General features: G+C 51.8%; 1 long non-coding RNA gene across 2 annotated transcripts; it reads right to left on the reverse strand.

Annotated features, from left to right (window-relative positions):
- Positions 1 to 358: 358 nt before the first annotated feature.
- On the reverse strand, positions 359 to 3,120 carry LOC102011610. 2 transcript variants are annotated; one of them, XR_001236002.1, is made up of 3 exons: positions 2,986 to 3,120; positions 662 to 1,713; positions 359 to 481 (listed from the first exon to the last, which is right to left on the reverse strand). It is a non-coding gene; the product is annotated as an uncharacterized LOC102011610 (long non-coding RNA). The 2 variants fall into 2 exon arrangements; XR_001236001.1 differs by lacking the exon at positions 2,986 to 3,120 and having other exon boundaries at positions 662 to 2,950.
- Between the last annotated feature and the right edge of the window lie 4,069 nt (positions 3,121 to 7,189).

Consider the following 7,189-nt stretch of genomic DNA (forward strand, 5'->3'; position numbering starts at 1 on the left):
CTTCGCTCCCATTCCCCACCTCCATCCCACCTGGCTTCAGGAGACCCCGTTGCCATGGCGCTGGGGGAGGGTATCTGGGAGGACAGGAGGTAGACAGCCATTTGCTGCATTTGCTGCAGCGTGGATCAAAAGAGAATGAGCAGATTGGCGGGCACGATACAAAAAATAGTCTAAGCTTTCATTCTGACAAACACTGATATCTCTGAGATACCCAAGGGGAGAGATCTTCCACAGGAAAAGAGTTAAACAACTCTTTAAAAAATTGTAGTCATTTAAAAATGTAACACTAGACCCAGTATCTGTAAAACTCCTAGAGTCTATTTGCTGTTACTATAACAGAATCCCTGAGACTAGATAATTTATAAAGAAAAAAGGTTTATTCTGACTGGTGGCTCTGGATGCTAGGGATCTAAGAGCATGGGACCGACATCTGCCTGGCTTCTGGGGAGGGCTTCTTGCTTTTTCCACTTCGTTGGAGAAACTGGAAGGGAAGAGGGAGAACTCACAAGAAAAGGACACAAGGGCTCTGTCCCCACCACCCAAACTCCCTCCCCTCGGCCCCCTCTCCCAAGACTGCCCCAGGAAGGAATGAGCTTAGACTTCTGGGGATCCACTCAAGCCACAGCGAGAGCATACACTGCAATCTACGTTTCCCGCGTACTTGAGGGTTTTGAAGGTCCTGTCCTGCCACGGTTCCGTTAGATGCTCCCTAGTTAAGAGCCGGGGCTCTGGCCGCAGCCCGCCCGAGCTCGGGTCTCCCCGCTGCCTCTTTCTGCCTGTGTGCTGTCGGGAAAGCTACTTCAGCTGGCTTTGCCTGGAGTTTTTCATCTGTAAAATGCGTAGAGTAACAGCCGCAGCTGGGAGGTTGACGAGGAAGTGAGTCGGCAGCTGCAAAGCCCTCGGAAGACGGCCTGGCGTTTGGCGAGCGCTAGGTCGGGCCGGCTGCTCCTGTTCCCCCTGCGGTGGTGACCGCTGTGGCTGTGGGGTCTGTGTGGACCCTCACCGGCTCCTCCTCTGCCCGGGCTCCCCCTACCTGTCACCTGGAGGAGAAGGGATGAGATGGCCACGGGCGCCTCTGGAGGGCGAGGAGGGGCCGGCCCCCCAGGAGGAGTAAACACCGCCTGCCCTGCGGGGGAGGGGGGCGTTCAGTGACAAAAGCCTTGGGAATGTCTGGGGGAGAGGGAGGAGCTGCTCCCGGGGAGCTCCGCCCAAGTTGGAGGAGAACGGAAGCATTTGGTTCATAACAAACGAGTTTTGCTTCATGTATTCCAGTTTGGCCAATTTAGGTTTCCTGGCAAGTCTCAAAACAACTCTCTTTGTTGACCCGCCATGTGTGGCTCTGATCATGGCCCAGCCACGCCACACAGCAAGACACCAAGGTGAGGCCACATGACACGCTGGGAACAATTCCGACTGAGCTAAATTCGGGGTGAACTGAACGCCATGGGGGCTTTTCTCAGAGATCTGAGAGCTTCAGAATCCCTGGATGGCAAAGCAGAACAAGTGGGAGGTCCACCCCATCATCGCGTGATCTCACACAATGGACAGGACTCAGGCACTTTCAGGTTAGTTCATGCTCCCAGCAGTCCCACGGGTGAGGTGTTACCCGTCTTGTTCACAGAGAGGTTAAGTAATTTGCCCAAAGTCACACAGCCGGAAGGGGTAGACTGGGACTGCCTTGCAGTACGACTGGCTCTGGGACCCGACTGCTTCCTGCAGATCCAGAGATGGATAAAAGGGTAGCACTGGTACTGCTGAGCGTTAGGCTGTTTGTGGCACAGTTAGCGTTGCTAGTAAATACTGTAGTATCAAATAATAACTAACATTCACAAACTCTTAACATACGTTATTCCATCTACTCTTCTTTGCAGCTGAGATTGAGGTGCAGAGAATCCCAAGTTGTCCAAGGTCATATAGAGCTGGCAATGCAGCTAGAGCTAGGATTCAAACTAGAGAGCTGCTCCAAACCCTGCACGTGAGTGCCCCATGCTGTCTTCCTCCTACCAGAAACAGGTGCCGCTGCCCTTGGGCACCGGCCCCAGCCATGCTAGCGCTCTGTCCAGATAAGACATGAAGTCTGCAGCCAGGCAGTCCTAAATTCACACCTGAAGGGCTGCCCTCAGCTCCACTTCCAGGCTCCACTTCTCCACCCTCAGCAACTGTCACTGTCCTCTCCTTCTGCCATTTGCCAAGTGTAGGACATGATCACCTGGGGAAAAAATCAGTGCCACAACCCCGCGGGGCCTCCTCCTCCTCCTGCCTCTCAGCCCAGCAGAGGTCCCTCTTGTTCACAGCAGCAGGCCGCAGCCCTCAGCCCCGGCCAGTTTTTTTGTTTTGGGGTTTTTTTGGTGCGGGAGGACAGGACACAGTCACCCACACCCACGGCAATAGGGAACAATGGAAATTCTACTGCCGGTTCCAAAGCAGAGCTGAGCCAGGAAGGGAAGCTCCAGAAAAACACTCGTTCAGTTTTATGGTTGCATGCTTTCTAGCCTGCCTCCCATGCACTTGTCAGCCCTTGGGTTTTCCTCACACGGGGGAGGGGGAGGAGGAGGTGACAGGAGAGGCCTTCTCTCCTCTCCTCTGTCCTCCTTCTCCCCCACTGGCCTCCTCTTGGTGCCTCGCTTCCAGAAGCCACTATGTTTCCTTATCCCCACACCCTTGGGTGCCTCCCTCCCCACCGGAGGGCTCGTGGAAGTGTTTCTTCCACAGACGTGCGGCCCTGCCTGTGAGGGCTGAAGCCACCGCCATGACCAGCACTACGAGCTGTCGCGCTTGTCCTGGGAGGGAAACCTCAGCGGCCTCTGCCACACTAGCTTTTCCCCTACTTCCTGGTCTCCACAGGTCACTGGTTTCAAAGGTCTTGGCAATTCTGCCCCAAGCCCTATTTTCCCCTCTGTGGGCTTCTAGCTCCTCCTCACAGCAAGAGGGATTTGTCCCTAAAGGTTGCCAAAGGCGGAGGCAGGAACCTCAGAGCGCGGTTACCTTGAAGAGCCTTCCCTGGCGAGCAGGCTCTTTCTCTTCCAAGTTGGAAATTTTTCACCTTGTGCCAATTAGTCCGGAGGGCACTGGGAACTCTGCCAGCTGAAACTCTCAAACCCTTAAAGGGAAAGCGAGCAAGGAACACAGGCAGCTTCCCAAGGGCCGAGGCAGCCGCCAGGTGGCTGTTAAAGCACGGGCACGAGGTAACCCGGGGGGCACACAGAGGAATATCACGTTAAATCCATTTCAGAAACACCCACCTTTGATTAAAGTCAAATACAGGACTTTTGTTCTCAGGAGAGTATAGGTTCCATGGTCAAGTTCTCCCGATAGCCCTGTCCCCTGACAATTACCTGGCAGAGACTTATAACATCAGAAGCATTGTGAAGTCTGGACATACACACATCACTTGACCAGCAGAAGGCTCGTTATTTATGATAGTAACACAAGGCCTGGCAAATGCTTCTTTTCGATCACGCTGGCTTGAAGATGTACCGCATGGTGTCTTCTGAAACAGATTTGCTGCCTCTCTTCACTGAGTTTTCCCCAGGACAACACTCGCCTTCCTTTGCTTCCCCCAGGCGAGCAGCACCCGGCTGTCCGGAGGAGCGCGGATGTGCAGGCTGGTAGGAGGGAGGTGGCTCGGGCAGACCTCCTGACACGCTTAGTCGCAGATGGGACGGCCCTTCTTCTGCCTGGCTGAGAGACGGCTGTACAGCTGCCAGAAGCTTCAATCCTTGATCATGAGGTTGAAAGAAGAAATCCTACAGCCGGACGAGGGGGCACATGCTTGTAATCCCAGCACTCGGGAGGCTGAGGCAGGAGGATCGCTGGGAGTTCAAGACCAACCTGGGCTACACAGTGAGCTCAAGGCCAGCCTGAACTGCATAGTGAGACCCTGTCTCAAAAAGACAACAACAAAAAAATCCTACAGATGCTGGCTGGACCCATCACACACGGTTAGAAGCGAGGGCAGTGGGAGGTGTCCAAGGAGATCCAGCTGGCTCTGGACACTGGAGGACACCAAACGAAGTATCATCATGGAGGACTGTTGTGTTTCGGATCTTCCGTGTCCCTTGGAGGCCATGTGCTAAAGGCTTGGTCACCAACCTATGGCACTGTTGGAGGTGGGATGTTAGGAGGTGGGGCTGAGGGAAGGCGTTAGGTCACCGAGAGTCCGCACTTTGAGGCAATATGGGGACACTGGCTCTTTCTCTCTTGGCTTCCTGGCTACCATGAGGCAAGCAGGCTTCTCCACCCTATGTTCTTACGCCATTGATGGCCCACCGCCACGGTGTCCCTCCGCCACGGTGTCCCACCACCATGATGTCCCATCACCTGCCTCACCGAGGGGCCAAAAGCAGCCAGGCCAACCATGGGCTGAAACCTCAGAAACACTGAACCAAAATAAAACCTTTCCCTTTTAAATTGTTTATCTAAGGTATTTTATCACAACAATAGAAAATTTTTTGGTTTTTTTTTGTTTTTTTGGTACCGGGAATCAAACTCAGGACCTTGAGCTTGCCAGGCAGGCGCTTGTGCCACTGAGCTGTATCCCTGGCTCAACGGAAAGTTATTGATAATATTTAGTTCCACAGAGGGGCAGCAGGGAGCAGTAGTTTCTGCTTTGGAATCTTACCCTGCTTTTACTACCCACACATTGGGGACTTTTTTGGGGTTTTTTTTTTGCTTTTAGTGTTGGGGATTGAACCCAGGACCTCAAGCATACTAAACACACACTCTACCACTGCGCTGCACCCCCAGCCCCCGCTGACAGATTTTAATGGCAGGGAAGATCACACGCCAGAAGTGCTTGTGAACATCACAGCAGAATCCTGCACTCCTCTCACGGGCCACATTTTTTGAGGAACAAAATGACCACAGTTTTTAAGGATTAAAAAACAAAGAAAACTGGTTTCCTGAACCTAACTTACAGTAGATCTGAGTCCCAAAGTATCTATTTTCACCAGACTTTCTTTTCATTTTTTTTTTTTTTTTTTTTTTTTTTGTCTTTTTGAGACAGGGTCTCACTATGCAGTTCAGGCTGGCCTTGAGCTCACTTTGTAGCCCAGGCTGGTCTTGAACTCAAAACGATCCTCCTGTCTCAGCCTCCCGAGTGCTGGGATTACAGGCATGCCCCACCACGCCCGGCTCCACCAAACTTTCTTAATGGTAACCAAGCACATTCTAACACATTATTTGTTTGTTTGTTTGTTTGTTTTTCCTACTTCCAGGAGGGGAATTAAATGTGTACCCAGATAGATGCCAAGGCCACTTTATTTTTGCTTGTGGCTCTCTCAAGAGGGCCTTTGAACAGCTTTTGGAGTAGGGGCAGTCTTCCTTGGAGACAAGATACATGGGGAGAAGTTCACTCCCCTCCCCGTCTGCAACTCCCCTCCCCGCTTTCCCTTTGAGGCAGCTCCGTTGAAAGCTGAATGTCACACATCCTGCAGCTCTACCTGGAGTCTCCCTTTACTGACACTGATGTTTTCTTTTTTTGTGAAGGGCGGAGGAGCACGGATGAGGTCAAACTCCGCGATCCATTTTCAAAGTGTATGTGAGATGCTTCTCTGGGCTTAGGAGGAGGAGTGTAAACGGCCTTTTCCAGCTTCTGAAACTGCACTGTGTTTAGTTAGATTTAGGGAGCTGGGCGTGTAGCTCAGTGGGACACCCCGGGCATGAAGCCTGGCGTCAAATCCCCAGCACGCTCACAACAAGTGCATGCGTGCGCGCGCGCGCGCACACACACACACACACACACACACACAAACTGTTTATTTGTTAGATTCGGGTTTGGCTGTCGGTGGCAGAAAACCTAAACTGACAGTGGCTTGAGACATAAACTTATTTTTCACCCCCGTCCAGCGAGGAAATTGATTATTGGTGACTCCGCTCTTAAAGTCCTCAGGAACTCGGGCTCCTTCCTGTACATCTCTTCCGTGCCTGAAGGGGTCCTTGAGCCCATGATTCCAAACAGTTGCTTCTATACGTTAGCTGGTAAAGTGAAAGGAAAGAGGGCAAATGGGGGTGAAAAGGCACATACAGGGGGAGGTTTCCAGCCACTGTCCGGAGAAGGCTTCTGCTACTATTCCTTCCATTGGCCAGAACCCAGTCACATGGCCACACTGAACTGCAGGGGAAGCTGGGAAATGTATTCTTTTCTGGATGGCTGTGTACCCAGTTAAACATTCCATTCCTTTCCTTCTCTCCTTTTTTCTTTCTTCCTTTCCTTCCTCCCCTCCCTCCCTCCTTTCCTTCCTCCCCTCCCTCCCTCCTTTCCTTCCTTTTTCTTTTCTGCAGTGCTGGGAATCAAACCCAGAGCCTGGTACACGGTAGGCAAGTACTCTACCACTGAGTCACACCCCTAACCACCCCCTCCTTTTTTTGTGCGGTTCAGGCCAGACTTGAACTCACTTTGTAGCCCAGGCTGGCCTCAAACTTGCAAGGATCCTCCTGCCTCAGCCTCCTGAGTGCTGGGATTACAGGCGTGCACTACCACACCCGGCAACCCTCCTTTTCTTGAGGTAGGAGTCTTACTATATTGCTCAGGCTGGCCTGAAATCCTAGGCTCAAGCAATCTTCCTGCCTCAGCCTCCTATGCCATTGTTATGACACATTCTGAGGTGAGGGAAGTATGAGAGAAATGAGCATTGGCCCATGGGGATGGGCAGCTTCTGGATGTTTCTTGGTGATGTCATCCTCCTGGCATTCACGCCCTCATGTAATCTCCACTGTGGGCTGGACCTGCTGACCTCCTCCTAAAGAACAGAGTGGGTGAGATTAAAAATGGCACAGAAGAGACCAGCCACAAAATACAACCTCTCTGGGACCTAGGCTAGAGACACTGGAATGCAACAACTTGGTAAAGAGAACAAAAGCAGATCTTTGGGAATCAGGAGGAAACTGGAAACTACAGAAAAGCTGGAGAAACGGAGCCCAAAACAGAGAAAAGAAAGAAGCAGGGGGCCAGTCTCCACACAAGATAAACCCAGGGAGGGTCAGAAGCTCCACGGAGAAACAGAAGACCAGGCAGCTCTAGTCCCAAGAACAGCCTATGGTGACTGAAAACTGCAAAAAAAAAAAAAAAAAAAAAACCATGGGAGTTTACTCTGAAAGTGATTTCTTCTGTGTTGCAGGGCTAGAGTTGGAGAAGAAATCCAGTGTAGCACCTGCCGTGTTTGGGCGGGTTTATTTTTCTTTTTTTTTT

The sequence above is a fragment of the Chinchilla lanigera genome, unplaced genomic scaffold (genome assembly GCF_000276665.1).
Source record: "Chinchilla lanigera isolate Chin_1 unplaced genomic scaffold, ChiLan1.0 scaffold00050, whole genome shotgun sequence".
Taxonomy (NCBI): Eukaryota; Metazoa; Chordata; class Mammalia; order Rodentia; family Chinchillidae; genus Chinchilla; species Chinchilla lanigera.